General features: G+C 43.4%; 1 pseudogene; it reads right to left on the minus strand.

Moving 5' to 3' along the window:
* Positions 1-4,458: 4,458 nt before the first annotated feature.
* LOC114681559 lies at positions 4,459-22,836 on the minus strand (annotated as a pseudogene).
* Between the last annotated feature and the right edge of the window lie 1,573 nt (positions 22,837-24,409).

Below are 24,409 nucleotides of genomic sequence, written 5' to 3' on the forward strand. Positions count from 1 at the left end.
CTCTGGTTCATCTCTGTCTCTCTGAGAGTCTGGTCCTTTCATGCCCTTTGTCTTGATTACTCTTCTATTGTTCTGCTAAGACACCATGATCAGCTCAGCTTAGAGAGGAAAATCAGAATTTACTGGGGCTTACTGCCGGGGACCAGCCTCAGCAGTTTCGGGGGTCTGAGGGTGGGATACCTGGAAGGCACAATAACAACTCAGAGATGATGTTCATGCAAGCTGACAGGTCACTTCAGGCTTCTGCAGTTGCTAAGTTTCTTTTGCTTCCCTAGCTTCTCTTAGCTTCTCTAACTTCTCTTACTTCTCTAACTTCTCTTAGCTTCTCTTTCTTTATCTTTCTGCTTTTGCCTGGTAACCTCAGTTTTTTTATTATCATAAGTAAAGGGGGAACAGAAAGAAAAGGGAAATTACCCAATACAAAATGTTCTCATGATTCCAAAGATTATTTTAGAAAATCACCAATATATTCTTCATCTTTTACTAAACTCAGGAACTATCCCAGACTTAACACCAAAGCAAGCATAATCTATTTTATTATTAATGATTATACAATCTTTTGAGCACTTAACCCAAGGCTAGCAACATGCAATTTCACAAAAAGGTAAAAACAAGAACAGTGGTCAATGTACCAGACAGTCATTTCCTTCTCACACAGCCTGCTCCGACCTCAAGACCCTGCAGCCGCCTAAGTTCCTCCTCAGCACTCTGCAAACACCAAGCCCCATGACTGGTGGCCACAATGACTCAGACAAGAAATCTGTCCCCTGCAAGTCAGCAAGTTCTGTCCTTCTATATCCAACATATTCTAAGGAAGACCTAATCTAATTTATAGAGTTTCCATAAAAGGAAGCTCACCTTTCCTGGCAGCTCTTTTCAATCTAGGAATCCAATAAAACTTATCACTCCATCAATTGTCACATTATCTACACACTCCTTCAGGAGGAATAAAAAATATCTGAATTTAAAGTTGACATCTCCCTTTTTTGGTGGAGGCCACTATTTTCCTCCTATTCTAGGTTCCCACACTTTTAGTTTGTCATCCCATCTATATGTTACCCCATCTACAGTCTTCAGTCCAATACCCTTAAGTCTCAAGTTTTACACAATATCCTTGGAATATCTTCAGAAACTGAATTATTCATCATGGCCAATTTAAGTCCAGTGTGTTTGATACACATCATACCATGTGCTATAGTTGACCACACATTCAGTACAGTTTTATCCAAGCCTAAAAAGCTTCCCAGACTGCAGGGTTTTTTCCATGAACTACATAACTGCCTTAACCCCAGAGTGGAGTGATCATCTCTGTATAATTTCCTGTTAAATTTACTTCACTCCTTTCCTGCATCACAGAAATCACCATTGATCTAGGAACACAGAACATGAAGATCAGATAGAAGAAGAAGACTAGTATTACAAAAAGTATTTATATGGCGGAGGACATGACATGTGTACACCATAAAGCATGAACTTGGGACACGTAGGCATTTTTGCCTTGGCTCTCTGGAGGCATGCTAAGCAGAAGATCCAGAAGGGAAAACACGGAGGGTTGATGGTCCACAATCTTGGGTCCCCTTTTCTCCAGTTTCTACTGGCAGCACGTCAGCCATCTTATATGCTGTCCCTGGCAGCTTATAGTATCAGAGGTGAACCCATAACCATCATGCCGAGAACATGCAAGCAGGTGGACAGTCATGGTGCTGAAGCAGTACCCAAGAGCTTACATCTAATCCATGTCAAGAGGCAGACAGAGAGCTAACTGGGAAAGGCATGAGCTTTGGAAACCTCAAAGCCCATCCCCAGTGACACACCTCCTCCAACAAGGCCACACCTTCTAATACTTTCCAAACATTTCTACCAACTGGGGACCAAGTATTCAAATATATGAGCCAATGGGGGTTATTCTCATTCAAACTACCACACACCTGTTAGGCTCACATCAATCTGTCCTTCTCACCCAGATACTTTGTCTCTGATAACTATTTCTAGTATCACATATTTTAGTTCTATTTTTTTCTATGAAATGTCTACTTTGAAATGTATCCTTGGATGTTTTACTTGTCAAACCACCCCACCCCCTGAATGAGTCCTACATTGTTCTTCTGGATCTTTAGAAACCACACTGTCCATCTCTGTGTCTTCATCATGTTGACCTCTTGCACACACACCTGGGACTCAGCTCAGATTTTCCAAAGCTCCACCAACAGATCTTTATCCTCCACCTTGATTTTGGCCTCCATGCTCCATTTTCTGGTACAAAGTTCTTTTGGTGTTCAGACAGAACCCCTTGAGGAAACTCCAAGTCTTTTGACAACAAAATAAAATGATAACAATTAAAATCATACCTTAGAATGGTTTTGGGTGGGATCTTCCCTCTCAGTATCCTTAGGACCATTTCCCATTCACCACATCCTGGAAGATGGATCAGTAATGGCCATGAGCCCTTGGCCAGGGAAAGCCTCAGCCTGATCCACTAGGGCCTCCCATATTGCTTCATATCCACACAGGACTAGAACAGGCTGAGACCCATGTATGCTGTGACGGTATCTCCATATTCCCCTCCTGGCTACAAGGCAGAGCCAGACCCTCACAAGCTGACCCTGGTGATGGGCCCTTCCTCTCTGAATCACACTCCCCAGTGTTGTCTGGTCTCATCAGGGAAGAACCCAAATTTGAGCTCTGTGGTTTCACGTAACCTTCTCTCATGTCTCTTTCTTTAAGGTCATGGTCCCAGCTTTTCTGAGAACCTTCTCACTTGGACTTTATGAGACTAACAGGTTCCACACATGAAGATGTTGCTCTGCAGGATGGAGACCACACTATGTCTACCAGAACCTAAGTCATTAGCTACCTTCCCACTCTTCTCCTCATCACAATCCTAGAAGCTTCTCTAGTGCCACAGCACAACTGGAAGAGAATTACAACCTGATCTGGAGATGCCTGTTGAACCATGGACTTGCAACTCTTTGCTGCCTGTGAGCATCACTCTTCTTCCCATCCTGCCTCCCTCCTGACCCTGACCTCTTCCCCATCTCACCCCTTGGAAGGATTTGAGTAGCTCATGGGTCTGTTTGCAAAATGTTCTCCAGCAAAGGCAGAAGCTATTGTCCGGAGGAGAGACAGTCCTTGAGCTGGAGCCACCCCAGATCCAGACTATAAGATTCAGGAGAAGCCAGAGTGCCATGGTCCTACCTTGGCATGTAGCACAGTCCCATTTTTCTTGACGACAGACTGATCTGTTTGTTGTCCTGTTTCTGTGGTTGGTAGAAGAGTATATTCCAGGAATCTACCTTGGCATAGCTCCTGGTAACTCTCCATAGGCTACAGGGAGCTTGGTAACTAAGGTGGAAATTTAGTATCTCAGGAGTGTGTTGAGAGCTGCCTGCTGATTGGCCAATGGCTGCCCAGAGACCCCTTCCTAGGTGATGATGCTAAATAAATGACACTTCCCACAAGCACCTGATTGTCCCAGGAGTGTGGTGTGCAGAGGCTGAGTTTCAGAAGACATTGCTCAAAGGGTGGCTCCCAGACATTTCTGTCAGAAGGTGCCAACAGCAAGAGCAGATGACTCACAGAACTGGGTCAGTCTGGAGAGTTTGAGGACGAGGATTTACTCTGGTCATCTGAAGGGAGTGACAGAGATTAGAGAGACTAGGTCTGGCTGCATATTGGGCAAGTTTATGGAGTGAATCATGTTGTGACATTGTTGAGTTGTTTATTTACTTATTTGTTACACTTCCATTATATTAAATGCCTGGAATTAGCCATCTGTTATTCAAGGTTCTCACACCAGAGCAGGCAACAGGTTGTCCCTTCACCAACCTGGCCTGGAGGTTATGAAATTTCCAGCCAGAAGCCCTTCTGAAAAGAACTTTAGTTACCAGACAATCAAGATGTCACATGTAAAAGTAGCCAGGAGGTCAGGGAACTTGGTTTTTTAATGACTGCTCTTGAGTGTTGACTTGACTGCATCTGGCATCAACTAGAACCCCAAGCTGCTGGGCATGCTGTGAGGGATTTCTTATCAGATTCTTAGAAGCAAAAAGACCCACCCTAAATCAGGACCACACCTTCTGCTGGTAGAACACTTGAAAGAAGGTAATTGTGCCTTTGGCTGAGAAAGATCATGAGAGAAGTTCACGAAGGTTTGTGACTGTGGCCTGCAAAGCACCGGGACCTTGAAAATATGTGTGAAGTAAAAGACACCAGACACAAAAAGATCACACACCATGTGATTCTGATGACATGAAGCATGCATATTAGGCAAATCTATAGACACAGAATTCAGATCATATACAGAGTCCATCACCGTAGATCATGGATCACCATGAGCTGATACATGGGGACTGTGACTGTTGGGATTGATTCAGTATGAAATGTGGCCTCCTGAAGTCTCTCTGTTCACACATCAAGAAAGACACTTGATTGATTTCTCTATTGCCATTCACAGGGCAGAAAGAACACACCTCCAGCTTTGTAGAAGCTGCAGGAAGGAGGAACGAAGTGAGCAGTGACCGAGGGCCTGGATTCTGGCAGGTCTCTCAGAGGCAAAAAGATGAGGCCATTCTCAACAGGAGAGGAGAGACCTGGCCCCCTCAGCCCAGTCAGCGGGCTAAGAAGCAGATCTGGTATATTGGAGGCACTTTGCCAAAGCCACTCTCCTTGGGACTGAGGTCAATGTCCTCAGGAGCCATGGGACTGGACACGGAGAAGTTCTGGAGTATGGTGGTGAAGAATAGAAACAACTCATTGCGGGGCAATGCCTTCGCCAAGACAAATTCGCTTTCCTGTGGGCGCAGAGAATGAGCCATGTGAGCCCCAGGGCAGTATACAACTTTCAGACTCTTCCATCCCATAACCCAGACAACCCTGCACATTGCAAAGAGTAAGAATGAGTTTGACCTTTAACCTGCAATTAGAAAACATTAAGAGCTTCCCCAAACCTTAAAGAATGGGTTCATAGGCCCTTGAGACTTCTTAGCATGGAAAGTAGCCTGCCATTAATCCTAAGGGCTTGAGTTCAAACCCCTGGACCCACATGATGGAAGGAGAGAACCAACCCCCAAGTCTATCCTTTGACATAAATACATACACACCCACCATAACACACATGTATATGCATGGAAACATTTATACAATAAATCCATCATAATGCAGGAAAAAATGTTGTTTGATGTCTTGTGGTCACTTCTGACAGATTTCTAGCTTTTGTTAGATTATCAGAGTCCTTTTTTCCAGAACTATAAGAACCCACTTAGGATAGTAGTATGTGTACACATGTATAATGCAACATCTTTAGTGTTCCCTTCTTTCTCATGTGAGGGATTGGTACCCATGTCATAGGACTTCCCTGAGGGTGAAGGTACTGTTTACAAAGAATCTTGGGTTAACAACTGGATGGTGTTAAGGGTCCTGTATGATCCAGACATGGAGGCACATGTGTACAAGTGCAACATTTGGGAAACTGAGGCAGGAAGATGATGGGCTACAGAGCAAAACCTCTGTCTCTCCTCTTTCTCTGTCCTCTCTGTCTCTCATCCCCACCCCTCCTTTTCTCTTTCCATCTCTTCACTTTGCTTCTTCAGCTTGAGATCAAAGAAATTCAACAAGTTAAAAAAAAAAACACAAGTGTTCATACAATTGAGAATGGGCCGGGGCACATGATAAGGATTCTATGGCACCCACTGGATTCTCAGAGACATAAGGTTTGTCACCTCAGGCATGGAGTACCACAGAACAATGGGAGCCTGAAAGACCAGGCAGAGGCTCCACCACCTGCCTGTACCTCAGAGATTCTTAATCTGCAACTGACCACCTCAGGCTTCAAGGTGGAGGAGGATTTCCTAGCAATCTGTGTGCCCCCCAGTTGTTGGGAAGTTGTGCCTGTGTGGGAGTATTTAAGGAAAGCACAGTATCCCATTGGGCACCGCCTTTCCAGAATTTAGGAGACATGAGCTTAGAAATTCATGGAGTATCTCTCTGAGATGATTCTCCTAGAACTCATTTTATGATCCAGATTTTTTTCAGAACAGCTTTTGACAGCTGATCTCACTCTCAACACAATGTCCCCATGCCTGGAGCTGGACATTTGGACACTGTTCATGTCTCTTTGGCTCTAACACTTTTTGGCTTTCTCTGTCTCTGTCTCTGTCTGTCTCTGTCTCTCTGTCTCTCTCTCTCCTTTCTTCCATTTGTGAACTACCTGAACCTGTTCCTATCACCTCTATTTGTCTTTTATCTATTCCACCTACTTGTGTCTTTTCTAAATTCCCTAGATACCACCTTAGTCCCTCCGCTTTTTGTCTAAGGACACCTTGTCATGTGTTCCTCTGTGTCTTCCCTCATGTTCCTTTGCCTATTAAGTTGTGTCTCCTGCCCTTCCTTCTCTCTCCCCCTCCTCTCTTCCTGTCTTACTCCTTCACCTCTGATTCCTCACCTTTCCTTCTCTCTCCTCTTCCTCTCTTCGGGTCTTACCCCTTCACCTCTGGTTCCTCACGCTTCTTCACTGTCTCATGTCCACACTCTGAATCCTTCCACATATCTCCTCCTATTGCAGCTTCCTTGTGTCGTCTGTGTGCCTTTATTTATTGGGATCTGTTACAACATCCTTACCACTGTATTGTTTATTTGTCTCTGTCCCTTTTCTCCACATCCCTACCTTTCTAGACTTGGGAATGTTATATGGACAATTTGGGAGCTGGGCTGAGACCAGGGTCACTGAAGTCACTTGAACACTCAAGACTTGACACTTCTTAGTTGACAAATGGCTCAGCAGGAGAGCACTTGCCTAAAATTTTTCAGTGAGGGGATGAGAACAGAGAGGCTCCATGGGAAAGCATCTTCTAGAATGCACCAAGGAGAGGTTGGAGGTATGGGCTATTTCATAGAGAACTTGCTTACCACACACTCAGCACTAGGTCCTATCTCTAGCATGACGTGGAGGGGGGTACAACAAAAGGCTAAGGAATTGTTTCTAGAACTCCCCTTTCTCCAAAAGATAAAAACCCAAACACAAAGTTTCCATGTTTATATCTCATGGTGTCCATTAAACTGAATTAAATTTGGCTGGAGGCAGCTTCTATATGTAACAAACTAACCAAACACAAGAGACAACTGAACTAATAACAAGTTGAGATTATATCTTCCAATGAAGAACAAGTCTCAATCTCACCCTGGTCACCCACCCCAGGCTGCCAACTACTCCAGCATGGCCAAGTAAGGCAAAAGCAGAGCTGGCACCAATCAAGCTGTGTGTCCATGCCCAGCTCCCCATTGTCTGTAGACACCGTGGGCTGACTCTGATGGGTGCTGTAACTCAGCTTTCTCTGGTTCAGGATATTGTCCATCATGAATGGTTTCTTTGCTCAAATACATGCTAGTAATTTTCATTTCTCTTACAATTTAACAAGACAAAGAGTATTTAATGCAAACAGACAACTGTGCCAGCACATGCCCCATCTCCCCAGTGCTCACAGATAAATGTCACCCTAGCCCCAAGACCCTACCAAGCTCATGGCATTCATAGATGATGTCATTTGTTCTTGCTGTTCTTTCTTAAGAAAATGAATTTGCACTCTCTGCTAACCCACAGGCAACTCCTGCCAGGTAGGAGGTAGGCTGACTGCAGATCTTCACCTCTTCTTCAGTTCCCCAAAACCCAATGCCCAGCCTTCATCCCAACTTTGCATCCTTCCCGGTCCTCCTTCTTCCAATTCCTGTGGATCCCCCAGATCTTCCCCAGAAGACACTCCTTACTAACCCAAAGACCATTCCTGCCAAGGAAGCAGGTAGACTAACAAAGGATCCCTACCTCTCCTTCTGCTCCTCCAGCTCCACCCACATCCCAGTCTCATCCTCAGAGGGGATGGAGGACACCAGAAGAACAAGGCCCACTGAATCAACTGGGCAAAACTCATATGAATTCACAGACTGAGCCAGCATGCACAGAGCCTGCACAGTTCTGCACCAGGTCCTCTGTGCATGTATTATAGCTTTCAGTTTAGTGTTGCATGGAATTCCTGGTTGTGTGAATGAGTGGGTCTCTGATTCTAGTACCTATTCTTGGGGTTTTTTCCTTCTGTGGGTTTGCACTATACAATCTTTGATGTGTCTGGGAAAGGAAGTACAAGTGGGTCTCACCTATAGAGAAGGGCATAAAAGCTTCATTTTTCTTCAGTGCCCCATTGGCATCCAAGAAGTGGTCAGGATTGAAGGTGTCTGGTTGTTCAAAGTACTGTGGGTCATGGAGAGCTGAACTCAGGATGGGGTACACTTCAGTGTTCTAGGAGACATTATGAGACACAAAGATATTAGCATACCCTGACTCCCATTTGCAGACTGTCTGTCACTGAGAAACAGAATGTAGGAAACCACAAACAGGCTGAGGTTGGTGAGGAGGAGTGTGGAGGATGATCATGGAGTAGAGATGTGGAATGGCAGCTGGTCTCACCTTGGGGAGCAAGTACCCTCGAAACAAAGTGTCTTTGGTGACCCTGTGTGGCACACCGATCGGGATTAGATCTGAAAATCTCTGAATCTCATGTATGACAGCCTCAGTGTAAGGCATTTTCATGCGGTCCTCCAGGGTTGGGAGTCGATGTGATCCAATCACCTGATCGATCTCCTTTTGGACTTTCTCTGCACAGAGGAGGGAGACAACAGATGATGCCCACCTCCCTATAACACAGGCAATGCACAGTGACCCTGTTTTCTGCTAGCTAATAGCCTAGGAACAGTGCAGAGCCAAGAGTCTCTATGAGAAAGACACAGTGCACTCTTGGACATGCACACCTGCGCTTCTCTCAGGCACCCCTCTCCAGCCACACTTAGAGCTGTATTAGAGTCTCTCTCAAAAGCTCCAACCTTGCTTGTAAATAGAAAATGGGAAAACCTACAGCAAAGGACTGTTTCATCTATCAATGTGGAATGAGGGCTGGATGGGGAGATGGTAAGAATTCCCTCCTTTTGAAATATATATAATGTTATAAATTGTGTTCCTGCATAACACACACACACACACACACACACACACACACACACACACATACACACAAGAAGAGACAGACAGACATCCTAGCATAGAATTTATGTTTAAAAATCCAGGGGCTCATTGTTTAAGAGCACTGGTCACTATATCTGAGGACCCAGGTTCAATTTCCAGCACCCACATGGTGACTCACACTGTCTAAGACTCCAGGTTCAAAATATCCAACACCTTCTCACACACACACACACACACACACACACACACACACACACACACATATATACAAAACAACAATTTCCATTAGTAAAATAAATTTTAAAATTCAGGCTAAGAATCCAAGGCTATATCTTTAGAAATAGAAGGAAGAAAGTTAATCTGTGTATAACTCAATAGAAAATATGAATACATGAGTGAACACGTTGGCCGATAAAATGGCTCAACCAGTAAATGTCCTTGACTTGCATCCTGACAGCCTGATTTTGACTCGCAGAGACCATGTGAAGGTGGAGGAGAGGCCCAGCTACACAGAATTGTCCTTCCACTTCCACACATGAGCTGTGGCAGGCACACTCACAGAAACAGCAAATCATTTGTCAATTTTTAGCATGTGAGTGTGTAAATCAACCAAGCAATGGATGAGTCAGTTATAGAAATGAAAAGATTGCTGAGTGAATTAAATGAGCATGCTAAACACTGGATATATGTATTACACTTTTGACTCTTTGTATTAATATATTAGTGATTCAATAAGTGATCATACACAAATCAATGAACATAAGTAGCCAATAATCAAGTGAATGTATAAGTACTACTTTTCACTCATAATATTAAACAATTAATGAATCAATAAATGATTCCTATATAAATAAATCAACAAACACAACTACCCAATAATCAAGCAAATGTTAGATTTAACAAAGGAACATGTGAATGAATGAATGAATGAGTGAATGGGTAAATATAAGAATAAACAGGAAGGTGTGTTGAAAAATAAAAATTCATAGACAAATGAGTGAATTATTAAACAAATACATGAAGGAATGGATGGACATATGTATGGTGAATTCAAAAGCCAGTTGGAATGATTAAGGAATGAAAAGATTTGTATATGAATGGACCAATGAATCAATGACAGACAGCTCACTCATAAAATTCATGAGTTAATAATAAAATAAATGAATGAAATATTTGTCATTGGGTGAAGCAGAATCTAGGATTAATAATCTATGGATATAGAAAAGATTGGCAGATGACTACATGAGTATGTGAATAAGTATGTATCTGGATGGACAGAAAAATAGATAAATGGATGGGTGGATAATAGATGAATGGGTAAATAAATAGAATGGGTAAATGTGTGCAGAGGTGAATGGACAGTAAGATGAGTGAATGGATGGGTGTAAAGTCATAAGGAAAGAAGGGAGGAAGGATGGAAGGGTGGATGGATGAATGGACAGATTGATAAATCAACCTTTAAGTGATAACAGAAAATGGGCCAGCGCAGTGTTCATTTACACACTACCCAAAGCACTGCACTAGTTTAGAGGTAGACCAAAGCCTTCAGAACTTCAGATGTAAGAGGCCCTTGTCTCACTCATCCACACAAGCCTCCACATCCAAAAGGAGCTAGAAGCTCCCTCAACGGGCAGCCTGTGGCACACCTGCAACATGGGGGTATTTGAGCATGAGCAGGAAGCCATAGCGGAGCGTGGTGCTGCTGGTCTCGGTGCCAGCAAAGAAGAGAGACAGCACGGAGATCATGAGGTTCTGGTGATGGAACTCCGTGTGTTGGTTGGACTTCTCCTGGTTCCAGATGGGAGAGAGAAGGGAGGGTCAGGAGTGACTGGGTCCTTACAGGGAGATGCTCACACATCCTGGGAACTGTCCTTCTGTCTCACACTGTATGGACCCCATTGCCAGGCTCAGTCCTCAACATTGTCACTTACTCTCTGTTCTGTCTTCTTCTCTCTCGACGTTGCTCTCTTGTATTTATCATGTTTTGTCTCCCAGCCTCTTTCTTCCTCTGAGGTCTTTTCTGCTTTTTGCCCCTTGCCCTGTGTTTCTTCCACAGCCTTCTTCCTCCATATTTCATTTTCTCCTCCCTTTCTCTAGTCTTAATTTCTAGATTCTTCTGCATCTCCTCCACTCCACTTCCTATCTCTCCTCCCCATCCTCTGCCCCCCTTTTCCTCTGCTCACATCCCCAGCCTTCACTCTCACCCATCACTTCTCTCATTCATGCAGGACTTACCTTCTCCATGCGTAGAAGGTAGGCATCAATGAAGTCCCTTGGATTGCTGGGGTCCAAAGTTGCCCTGTGCTTCTCCACACTCTGGCCAATGTAGTAGAGGACTTCCTGCATGTTTTTGAAGATTTGCTTGTGGGCACCAGGAAAGTACTTCAGGAAGCCAGAGAAGAGCTCAAACACCTGCAAGAAAGAAGGACCCAGGAGGTCACCTTAAGCTATCTGGTCACAAGTGCTCTAACTTAGTCACTCTTCTATTGCTATGAAGAGACACCACGACCAAGGCAATTATACAAAAAAAAAGTATTTTTGAGGGCTTTCCTACCATTTCAGAAGGTTAGTTTATTGGCATCATGGCAGGAACCATGGCAGCATGCAGACAGGCATGTGCCTGAGAGCTGACATCATGATATACAGGCAGACAGACATGTGCCTGAGAGCTGACATCATGATATACAGGCAGACAGACATGTGCCTGAGAGCTGACATCATGATATACAGGCAGACAGACATGTGCCTGAGAGCTGACATCATGATATACAGGCAGACAGACATGTGCCTGAGAGCTGACATCATGATATACAGGCAGGCAGGTAGAACTAGAGGGAACACTGGGCCTTGCAAGGGCATTTGGGAACCTCAAAGTTCACCCTATCAACACATCTCCTGCAACAAGACCCAGATCCTAATCCTTCCAAACAGCTCTTCAACTAGGACTCAAGCATGCAAATACACTAGTCTATGTGGGCCAATCTCATTCAAACCATCACATGCTCCCAGGATGACCATATATTTTATGAAGAAAAACAAAACACACACACACACACACACACACACACACACACACACACACACACACCTCGTATGTGTACACTATACACAGGCATGCTTTTGAACTTTATCTGTAAATCTGTCTCTATGCTTCTCCTTGCATTCTCTGTCTCTCCTTTTTCCTCTCCTCTGCTCTCTGTCCCAATACCTTGTGCTGAATTATCATTGTTTCTATTAATTTGGGAATTTTGCTTTATGGACACAGGGTCTCATGCATGCCAGACTAGCCTTAAACTCAGTAAGTAGCTAAAAATCACCCTGAATTTATCATCTCCATCCCTTCGTGTGCAGGAATGGCATGGGGGGTGAACAACCAATCCCAGGATACACAGTCTGGGCCTTAGGCATGAAAACCAAGTCTTCTACCCTCTGAGCTACAACTGCACTGCCCACATCACCATTTTCTGCATATATCAATGGCTCTGTACTTCTGCATTTAGGTCTCTACCCTGCTTACCATCTCTCTCTCCCTCCTGCTCTCAATCTCCTTGCCTATCCATTTGTTTCTGCCTTTCTTACAGCCTTAGGACACTCCTTCTTTGCCCACAGACCAGTCTCTTCTATCCTCTGCCCTGGATGCCCCTCTGGTTCTATCCACTGACCTGGCTGGAGAATGTACTGATGAGAGAGAAGGTCTGAAAAAACAGGTCCAGCAGGCGCAGGAACTGGCAGTCTTTGTAGTCAAAGCGCTCTCCAAACACAATGAAGCAGATGATGTTGGCTGTGATGCACTGGAAGAGGAAGGTGGGGTCCATGGGGGCTCCTGGAGGAGGAAGAGCATGAGGGACAGGAGGCAGGATATATAGAACAAAGGTACATTTGGCTTCAGCCCCATCTCTGTGAGGCTGCCCCCACCATTTACTACTCAAAGAATGGCAACAGCAGCTGCCACATTTGCACATGAATCTAGGCTCTTTATTCAGAGGTGTATGCATCCTTTTATTTAACTTCCCTCAATACTGTACAGAATATGGGATGTTATTTGTGTACACAGAAAGGGAAGCTACCTTCACAGAGGCAATTCAGCTAATCATGGCTGGGATGAGGATGCAAGGATGGAGAAAAGATTATGTGTAGTCAGTCTCCACCCTGTACTTCCTTCCAGGACAACATTCTGACTCTGAGCTGATGGCTAACTCCTACTGGCAGCATTGGTTCAGAGAAGGATTCAGGTAATACCCATGTGAATTTACAAGTCCTGCACACTCCTCACCCCTTTGACTTCTGGGCTCTGTGGTGTTCCAGAAGCCATCAGCACCTGCTGTCTGCTGCCTTGGTATGTCAGGTTCAGTCATGGACACTTGTGGTTGGAAGGTGTTGTCCATCCAACAATATAGGGCCACCATTGCCCCTCACCCTAGGGCTGGCTTGTTTGTGGTCTCTGATCCCATGTACATCTGCCAGTGGATGTGTCAGAGGAACAGCAGGTGGCAATGAAGTTCAAGTTGTTGGAGTTTTTGTTCTCCTAGCTGATCACCCCAGCCTCTAGGCTTTAGGCCCAATGGCACAACCTGGGTCCCCATATCCCCACACATTGAAGTCCCAGTTGCAGACCAGCAGGCAGGACTTCTACAGGCAGGCTGGACTACCACCATCCCCCACCAAACCCTGTAACCTATAAACCCCACCCCATCCCACAAACCCACCCATCCTCTAAGACTGCAGAAGGTCCTGGACATATATAATGCAGACACTAAGAGACAACAGATGCCAGCCTAGATTAATATACCCAGCAAAACTTTCAATCACCATTGATAGAGTGAACAAGACAATGTAAGACAAAACCAGATTTAAACAATACCCATCCACAAATCCAGCCCTACAGAAAGCACTAAAAGGAAAAATCCAAACTAAGGAAGTCAGATGCACCCACAAAAACATAGTCAATAGATAACCCAGCAGCAGTAAATCTCAAAGAAGAGAAATACAAACACACTACCACCAAAATATAACAGGAATTAATGATCATTTGCCATTAGTATCCTTTAATATCAATGGACTCAATTCACCTATAAAAAGACACAGGCTAACAGCATGGATAATGAAAGCAGGATCCATCCTGCTGCATACAAAAAATATACCTCAACTTCAAAGATAGACACTACCTCAGAGTAAAAGGCTGGGGAAAGACTTTCCAATCAAATGGACTTAAGAAGCAAGTTTGTGTAACTATCCTAATATCTAACAAAATAGATTTCAAGTTAAAATCAATCAAAAGAGATCAGGAAGGACATTACTTATTCATCATAGGAAAAATCCACCAAGATGAAGTCTCAATTCTGAACATTTATGCCCCAAATACAAGGGCACCCAATATGTAAAATAAACATTACTAAAGCTTATTACACATCAAACCAGACACATTAATAGTGGGAGACTTCAACACAACACTCTCACCAATGGACAGATCTGCCAGACTGAAACTAAACAGAGAAATAAGGAACATAAGAGATGTTATGACTCAAAAGGACTTAATAGTTATTGACAGAACATTCCACAGTAACAAAAAAGAATACATCTTCTCAGCACTCCACATAACCTTCTCTAAAACTGACCACATGCTTGGTCACATAGCTAATCTCAACAGATCCAAAAAAAATTAGAATAACCTCCTGTATTTTATCGGACCACCATGGCTTAAAGTTAGATTTCAAAAGAACAAAAATTACGGAAAGCCTACAATTCCACGGAAACTGAATAATGCCCAAATGAATCACCAACGGGTCAAGGAAGAAATAAAGAAAGAAATTAAAGACTTCCTAGAATTCAGTGAAAATGAATGTACTACATACCCAAACTTATGGGACACTATGAGAGCAGTGCTAAGAGGAGAATTCATAGCTCTAAATGCACACATAAAGATGTTGGAGAAATCTCACACTAGTGACTTAACAGTACACCTAAAAGCTCTAGAACAAAAAGAAACAAACTCACCCAGGAGGAATAGACACCAGACAATAATAAAATTGAGAGCTGAAATCAATAAAACAGAAACAAAGAGAACAATACCAAGAATCAATGAAACAAAGAGTTGGTTCTTTGAGAAAGTCAAGATATACAAGCTCTTATCCAATGTAACTAAAAATTAACAAAATCAGAAATGAAAAGGGAGGCACAACAGACAATGAGGAAATCCAGAGAATCATCAGGTAACACTTCAAAAACCTTGACAAAATTGGAAAATCTTAAAGAAATGGATGATTTTCTGGATAGGTACCACATGCCAAATCAGGACCAGAAAAACAATTTAAATTGAACAATAACCCCTAAGGAAATAGAAACAGTCATTAAAAGTCTCCCAACAACAACAACAAAAAATGCCCAGGATCAGATGGTTTCAGTACAGAATTCTACCAGATTTTCAAAGAAGAGCTAATACCAATATTTTGCAAAATGTTGCTCACAATAGAAACAGCAGAAGCTTTACCAAACTCCCTTTATGAGGCTACAGTTACTCTGATACACAAGCCACACAAATAGGCAACAAAGAAAGAGGATTACAGACCAATCTCCCTCATGAACACTGATGCAAAAATACTCAATAAAATACTGGCAAACCAAATCCAAGAACACATCAAAAAAATTATCCACCATGACCAAGTAGGCTTCATCACAGGGATGCAAAGATGGTTCAACATATGAAAATCTGTCAATGTAATACGCCATATAAACAAACTGAAAAAAAAAAACCCACATGATCATCTCATTACATGCTGGAAAAACCTTTAACAAAATCCAACACCCCATCATGATAGAGGTTCTAGAGAGATCAGTAATACAAGGAACATACCCAAAGATAATAAAGGCAATTTACAGCAAGTCAACAGCCAACATTAAATTAAATGGAGAGAAACTCAAAGCAATTTCACTAAAATCAGGAACCTACTCTCCCCATATTTATTCAATATAGTACTTGAAGTTCTAGCTAGAGCAATAAGACAACAAAACAAGGGGATACAAATTGGAAAGGAAGAAGTCAAACTTGCACTATTTGCAGGTGATATAATAATATACATAAGTGACCAAAAAAATTCTACCAGAGAACTCCTACAGCTGATAAACACCTTCAGGTACAAGATTAATTGTAATCAGGATACAAGATGAACTAAAAAATATCTGTAGACCTCCTATATACAAGTGATAAATGGGCTGAGAACAAAATCAGAGAAACATCACCCTTTATAATAGCCACAAATAATATAAAATACCTTGAGGTAACTCTAACTAAGCAAGTGAAAGACCTGTATGATAAGAACTTTAAGTCTCTGAAGAAAGAAGTTGAAGAAGATAGCAGAAAATGGAAAGATCTTCCATGCTCATGGATAGGTAGGATTAACATGGTAAAAATGGCAATCTTATCAACTCAATCTACAGATCCAATGCAATCCCCATCAAAACCCCAACACAGTTTTTCACAGACCTGGAAAGAACAATCCTTAACTTCATATGGAAAAACAAAAAAAACCCAGGATAGCTAAAACTATCCTGTACAATAAAGCCACCTCTGGAGGCATCACCATCCCTGACCTCAAGCTCTGCTATAGAGCTATAGAAATAAAAACAGCTTGGTATTGGCATGAAAACTGATGTGTTGACCAATGGACTAGAATTGAAGACCCTGGCCTTAACCCATACACCTATGAACACCTGATTTTTTACAAAGAATCCAAAACTGTACCATGGAAAATAGAAAGCATCTTCAACAAATGGTGCTGTCATAACTGGATGTCAACATGTAGAAGATTTCAAATAGATCAATATCTATCACCACCCACAAAAGTCAAGTCCAAGTGGATCAAAGATTCAATATAAATCCAGTTACACTGAACCTGATAGAAGAAAAATTAGAAAGTAGTCTTGAATGCATTGGCACAGGAGACCAATTTTTAAATATAACACCAGTAGCACAGGCACTGAGAACAACAACTAATAAATGGGACTTCTTGAAACTGAGAAGTTTCTGTAAGGCAAAGGACACAGTAAATAAGACAAAAGGATACACTAAAGAATGGGAAAATATCTTCACCATCCCCACATCTGACAGAGGGCTGATCTCCAAAATATACAAAGAATTCAAGAAACTAGACATCAAAATAGTGAACAATCCAATTAAAAAATGGGCTACTGAGCTAAACAGAGAATTCTCAACAGAAGAATTTCAAATGGCTGAAAGACATATGAAGAATTGTTCAACATCCTTAGTCACCAGGAAAATACAGATCAAAAACAACTCTGAGATACCATCTTACACCTGTCAGAATGGCTAAGATAAAAAAAACACTGAAGACAGTTTATGTGGAGAGGATGTGGAGCAAGGAGAACACTCCTCCACTGCTGGTGGGAGTGCAAACTTATATAGTCACTTTGGAAATCAGTATGGTGGTTTCTCAGAAAATTTGGAATCAATCTTCCTCAAGACCATGCTATACCACTCTTGGGCATATACCCAAGGAATGCTCAATCATACCACAAGGACACATGCTCAACTCTGTTCATAGCAGCATTGTTCATGGTAGCCAGAACCTGGAAACAACCTAGATGCCCCTCAACTGAAGAATGGATAAATAAAATGTGGTACATATACACAATGGAGTACTACTCAGCAGTGAGAACAATGACATCATGAAATTTGCAGGCAAATGGATGGAACTAGAAAATGTCATCCTGAGTAAGGTAACCCAGACTCAAAGGGACAAACATGGTATGTACTTACCCATAATTGGATACTAGATGTAAAGCAAAGGATAATCAGACTATAGTCCACAGCTCCAGAGAATCTAACTAACAAAGAGGACGCAAAGAGGGATGCATGGATTTACCTGGGAAGGGGCAATAGATTAGATCTCCATGAGTAAATTGGGGATGATGGGTGTGCAATGAAGGGTAGGGGATGGAGGATGAGAACATAAGAGAATGGAATGGAGTGGGAGAGCAATGAAAGAGATATCATGATAGAGGGAGACATCATGGGAATAGGGAAAAACCAGGTTCTAGGGAAGTTCCCAGGAATTCCCAAGGATGACCTCAGCTTAGACCACTAGCAATAGTGGAGAGGTTGCCTGGACTGGAATACCCCAGTAAGAAGAACAGTAAATATCTGTTATCATAGAGACTTCCTCCGTAACTAATGGATGCAGATGCAGAGATCCATAGCCAAACACCTGGCTGAGCTCCAGAGTCCAGTCGAAAAAAGAGAAGAGTGATTCTATGAGCAAAGGCATCAAGATCATGATGGGAAAACCTACAGAGACAACCAAACTAAACTAGTGGGAACTCATGAAATTTAGTTCAACAGTTGTATAGCCTGCATGGGACTGGACTAGTCCCTCTGCATAGTGAGACAATTGTGTGGCTTGACCTGCTTAAGGCCCCCCCTCCCCGACAGTAGGATCAGAATCCATCCCTCATGCATGAGCAGGCTTTTTGGAGCCTACTACTTATGATGGCACACCTCACACAGCTGTCCCTTGAGGTAGAGGGAGGGGCTTGGACCTGCCTCTACAAAATGTACCTCCTCATGGGAGGGAGGCCTTACATTCTTGTAGGAGGGAATGAGGAGTGGCTTGGGAAGGAGAGGCTGGAGAGGAAGGAGGAGGGAAGAGGGGATCTTTGATTGGAATGTGTAATGAATAAAAAATTTTCTTAATACAAAAGTAAAAATAAATAAAAAAAGAAATGGAGGTGCATATAACAGTCATGTCAATTAATACACCTTTGATATAAAGAACCTTAATGTAACAGAGCTAAACAGACAATTCTCAACAGAAGAATTTCAAATGGCCAAAAGACATTTAAGGACTTGCTCAACATCATTAGTCATCAAGGAAATGCAGATCAAAACAACTCTGAGATACCATCTTATACCTGTCAGAATGGCTAAGATCAAAAACACTGAAGACAGCTTATGTGGAGAGGATGTGGAGCAAGGGGAACACTCCTCCACTGCTGGTGGGAGTGCAAACTTACACAGTCACTTTGGAAATCAGTATGGCGGTTTCTCAGAAAATTTGGACTCAATCTTCCTCAAGATCCAGCTATACCACACTTGGGCATATACCCAAGGAATGCTCAATCATACCACAAGGACACATGCTCAGTTCTGTTCATAACAGCATTATTCATAATTGCCAGAACCTAGAAAACACCTAGATATCCTCCAACTGAAGAATGGATAAATAAAATGTGGTACATATACACAATGGAGTACTACTCAGCAGTGAGAACAATGACATCATGAAATTTGCAGGCAAATGGATAGAGCAAGAAAATATCACCCTAAGTGAGGTAACTCAAACTCAGAAGGATAAACATGGTGTGTACTCACTCATAAGTGGATACTAGATGTAAAACAAGGGATAATCAGACTGCAACCCACAACTCCAGGGAGACTAGCTAGCAGGGAGGATCCTAGGAATGATGGATGGATTGCCCAGCAAAGGAGAAATGGATGACATCTACATAAGTCAACTGGGGGTGAGGGGAGAAATGGAGGAGAAGGGATGGGGGATGAAAACATAGGGGAATGGGAGGTTCAAGCTGGAACAGGAACAGAGTGGGAGAGCAAGGAAAGAAATACCATGATAAATGAAGACATCATGGGAATAGGGAGAAACAGAGTGCTAGGGAAGTTCCCAGGAATCCACAAGGATGACCAAACATTAGACTACTGGCAATAGTCAAGAGAGTGCTTGAACTGGCCTACTCTGGTGATCAAAGGGCTGAATACCCTAATTGTCATCATAGAGCCCTCATCCAGTAACCGATGGAAGCAAATGCAGAGATCCATGGCCAGGTGCCAGGCCAAGCTCCAGGAGTCCAATTGATAAGACAGAGGAGGGATTCTCTGAGCAAGGGACATTGAGACCATGATGGGAAAAGTACAGAGACGACTAACCAAACTAGTGGAAATGCATGAAATGTAGACTAATAGCTGAGGAGCCCCCATGGTGCTGGACTAGGCCCTCTGGATAGATGAGACAGTTCTAGCCCCCTGACAGTGGAATTGTGACCCTAGTGCATGAACAGGCATTTTGGAGCCTAGTGTCTATGGTAAAACACTTTGCCCAGCTTTGGTGCAGAAAGGAAGAGATTGGAAGTGGCTCAACTGAATGTACCCAGCTCTACTGACTCCCCATAGGAGACCTTGCCTAGGAGGAGGTGGGAATGGTATGTGCATTGGCAGGGAAGCCTGGGGGTGGGGGAGGACAGGGGAATCTGTGGTTGGTATATAAAATGAATAGAAAATCTCTTAATAAAAAAGAACTTAATGTCTCTAGATATAACTCTGTGTTCAACTAAAGTCAAACTCCCATCAGCCTTTGTGCTCACTGCTGCCCACCAGCACAATCACAAGGAAGAAAACACAGTTCCCTGCTTAGAACACAACTGCAGTTCCTCCTACTCCCTTTTCTTTCATACCTAAGGTCTGCATTTGTCTTTCATAAGGCCATGGAGGGGGGCAACAACAAAGGTTAAGCCAAATTGTCCTTCAACTCTTTATGCAGTAGAAGATGACCTTGGAAAATTCAGCTTCATGCATCCACCTCTGAAGTTCTGGGATTACAAACATGCATGACCGTGCCCATTGTATATGGTGCTAGAAGCAACCTACACTCAGTGATAGCCATATCAAAGGCAGGGCCTCACAATGTAGATGGGAATGGCCTTGAACTCATGTCCATCTTGCCTCACCTTCTAAGTTCTGAGAAGACAAGTGTGTACCAGTCATAAACAATTGACAAAGAAAATTAATTCATAGACTGATTTTTTGAAGAAACATGATCATCATGGTCAGTACATGTTTCTGAGTCATTGTGGACACAATATACCTCATATTTCTTTCCCATTCTTGTATTTCTCTCTCTTTACACCTCTGTCCATATTTCATCCTCCCCATACTCTGTGTGTGTTTCTGTGTATGTGTTGTCTGTCTGTCTGTTTCTTTACCCTTTAGTGTTTCTTTCTCTTCTTTGGCTGTGCACTCAGGTCTCTGTATCACCATCTTCCTTTATGCCCATTCTCAGAGACTCACCCTGGGATTTCTGCAGCTCCTCCACCAGACATTGGGCCTCCTCCTTTATCCGCTCCTCCACACTCCGCTTCCCCATCCCAAAATCCTTCATGGTGGCCACAGAGAATCTCCGAAGGGTCTTCCAGCATTCCCCATTGGCAAAGATCAATCCTAAGACAGGAGAAGCATGGGTAGGATACACTGGAAGTTCAGAGAACCTGAGTCCTTCCCCACAGCTCAGATTCCACCATCCTGGATCACATCCTTCACCCCACTCTGTCCCATATCTCACCACATCCCTGTACAATTGGCTCAACCACAGCAACTGTCCCGCGACCAGAGAAAGCATCAGCTTGGTCCACCAGAGCCTCCCTTATGGCCTCTGTCCCACACAGCATGACCACAGGCCTCGGTCCCAGGTGCACTGTGAACACATCTCCATATTTTTCTTGAAGCTGCCAAGCATAAGGGCATGATGGCTGTGGTTAGTCCACACACGTATTGTTGTTACGCTGTGAAAACACTTAGGCACAAACTGGTCAATAGGCACCTCAACTTCTGGCAACTTCTTAGGTTCCTCTTCTGGGAACCTAAGATTGAAGGGTTAATTCCCCACATGGCCAGGGTCTGCACTGATTGGTTAGACTTCCTGATCAGTACAGCAGTACTGTAGAGTAGGGATGAAGGGCAACCCCTATTTATAATCCTGGCATTGTGGAGGTAGAGGCCAGAGAATCACTGGTCATCCTTGGCTACACATCCAATTGGAAGCCAGCCTGACCTACTTATGTTTTTAGGCTGTGTCACAACATCGAATCTTAAGCAACAATGAACTATCAATACACAGATAAGATCAAAGATATTATATGAAACTTGGAGGATCATGAGTCACAAAAGCTAAATAAAAATAAATGAATACACAAATGATGCAGATGGATGATCTGATAACAACCAAGGGGAGCCAGAAGTTGGGGTTGTTGCCACTAAATCAGCTCTCTAAATGGGAAGTGCAGCCAAGGATGCTAATTGATTATTAATAAACAAGTGGTAATTAAACATGAAATCTCACTTGTGAAGGCTGGTAAAGATGGTGCCAGGCTCAGCTGCTTGGATGGTCCGTGGTGTTTATAACTAGTAAACACTCCCTACCTACCCCATCTCATGACCTGCCTCTCCTCCCCTTTGCTCCTGAACAAGGCAGGCTAATTCCTTGTGCTGGCAGAAGCAAACTTTATCAGTTGATGCCTCTGACATTTTTCTTTCTCTTCTGGAACAAAGAAGCACCAAAGAGGAAAACTGAAAACTTTTGCACATACTTCAACACCCCAACACCTTTCACACTCCAAGCACTGTAACCCACATGATTTTAACATAGCGAGGACTCAACTGTTGATCTGGGGTACCATCCATCACCAATCATCACCTCACTTTTCACTCAGCGACCTTCCCACCTGAACCTTTTGCCTGGAAAGAGTCCCTTGATCATCCTGCTGAATGATCTCCAGGAGCAAATATGGGACTAAGCCTATAGGGTATAAGCGATGGGTATGTCTCACCTGCATGAAGGAGTTGAGGAGGCCTCTTCTATCCATCTGTAGGAGGTTCCCCAAGAGGGGTAGGGGACATGGTCCTGGTGGGAGTTGACTCTGAGCCTTTTTGTGGCCCTTGACCAGGAGTAGCAAAAAGCTGGTGAGAAGAGTGAGGATGAGCAGGACACTGGGATCCATGGTCATAGTCTGACCACTGTGGACTTCACTGTACACTCCAGCAAGGCATTTTATGCTGAACCTACCTCTCCAACCAGTTGAGCAACTTGAGCTGTTCCCACCTCCTCTTTCATCACTGTCCAGGAGTGTGAGCAGCCTTACTTTTTGTTTGGGCTATTGGTGACCTGCTCACTCTCTAGTCCATAGATGTTGGCAAGGACAATGAAACAGAACACAGGACAAAAGAACATTGGAAGTAATGCATCTTGATTTCTGGGGGTGAGTGTGCACTTGTCAGCTCAAGTTTGTTTATTTACTCAGCCATGGACCGGTGTGTGCTGCATATGTGAAGGGATATTTCTTATGTGAATGTGCATGTGTGTGCTTTTGTGTATTCCTCTAGATATGTGTTGTGTCTGTGATGGTGCGTGCGTGCGTGCGTGCGTGCGTGCGTGCGTGCGTGTGTGTGTGTGTGTGTGTGTGTGTGTGTGTGTGTGTATTGGTTGGTTTTTCAAGACAGGATTTCTCTGTGTAGCTCTGGCTGTTCTGGAACTGATTCTGTAGACTATAGCGGCCCCCAACTCAGAGAACCTCCTCCTTTTGCCTCCTGAATACTGAGATTAAAGGTGTGGGCTATGACATGTCGCTCACAAATACATTCTTGCATTGTGGGGCTCCTCTGTATGTTCTTAGTTTCAGGTGTGACTTGAGTGACAAGAGCAGAGGTGCATGTTACTGTTTAAATCTCTTGTGTTTGTACATACAACAACCTCAGTGCCGGTGTGATCTCTTGAGAGTTGTCATTTCACTCTCTGGCCTGTGACAGCCACAGATGGCAGAAGATGCAGAACTACAGAGACCAGAGACACAGTAGTGATCAGGCTGAGCACTCAGGTGGAGAGGGAGTTGTCAGCCTGGCAGAAGAGCAGTTGGAGTCTCTGATGACTGAGACTGATGATTGCCTCCTCCTCCTGTCTGGCTTTTAGCATGTGGAGCTCTCTGGCCTGTCCTCTGACCCATCTCTCTCTCTCTCTCTCTGAAAGTTTCTCTGTCTCCTGTAGACTCTGACCTCAGTATCCTGAGACTCTCTTACTCTGTTTTCTACTGAGGCAGAATACCAGATGCTGGGAATTTACATTTAGTGGACATTTTAAATTTTTGCTTCTAGAAGCATTATTTCCAAGAACACTGGGCTGATGTCTGGTGAGGAATTTGCTGCTGCATTATAACATGTCATGGGGCAATCAAGTCTGACTAAGACTGACAGAGCTCCTATAGAGGACCCGCTCCTGTGATAATGACACCAATCTATTTACAAAGAGTCATGGTTAGAGTGTAAAATATCTCACAAGAATCCATGTTTTTTTTAATGCTTCATCTCTAACTAACAGTGTTTTCAGGATGTTCTCAGACTTGACAGAAAGAAGTAGGTTACTTGAGGAAACCTCTTCCCCACACCCTCCTCCCTCTCCTTCCCACTTGCCACATGCTCCCACAGCAAACCTAGAAGCACAGCTGCCCTGAATTCCTCTCTTGAAACTGATGTCAAGTAAATCCTTCCTCACACTTGCTTCTGAGCAGATATTTAATCACATGATGAAGCAGCTAATGCAGAAAATCAGTACTAGG

Source organism: Peromyscus leucopus, chromosome 1 (genome assembly GCF_004664715.2).
Source record: "Peromyscus leucopus breed LL Stock chromosome 1, UCI_PerLeu_2.1, whole genome shotgun sequence".
Taxonomy (NCBI): Eukaryota; Metazoa; Chordata; class Mammalia; order Rodentia; family Cricetidae; genus Peromyscus; species Peromyscus leucopus.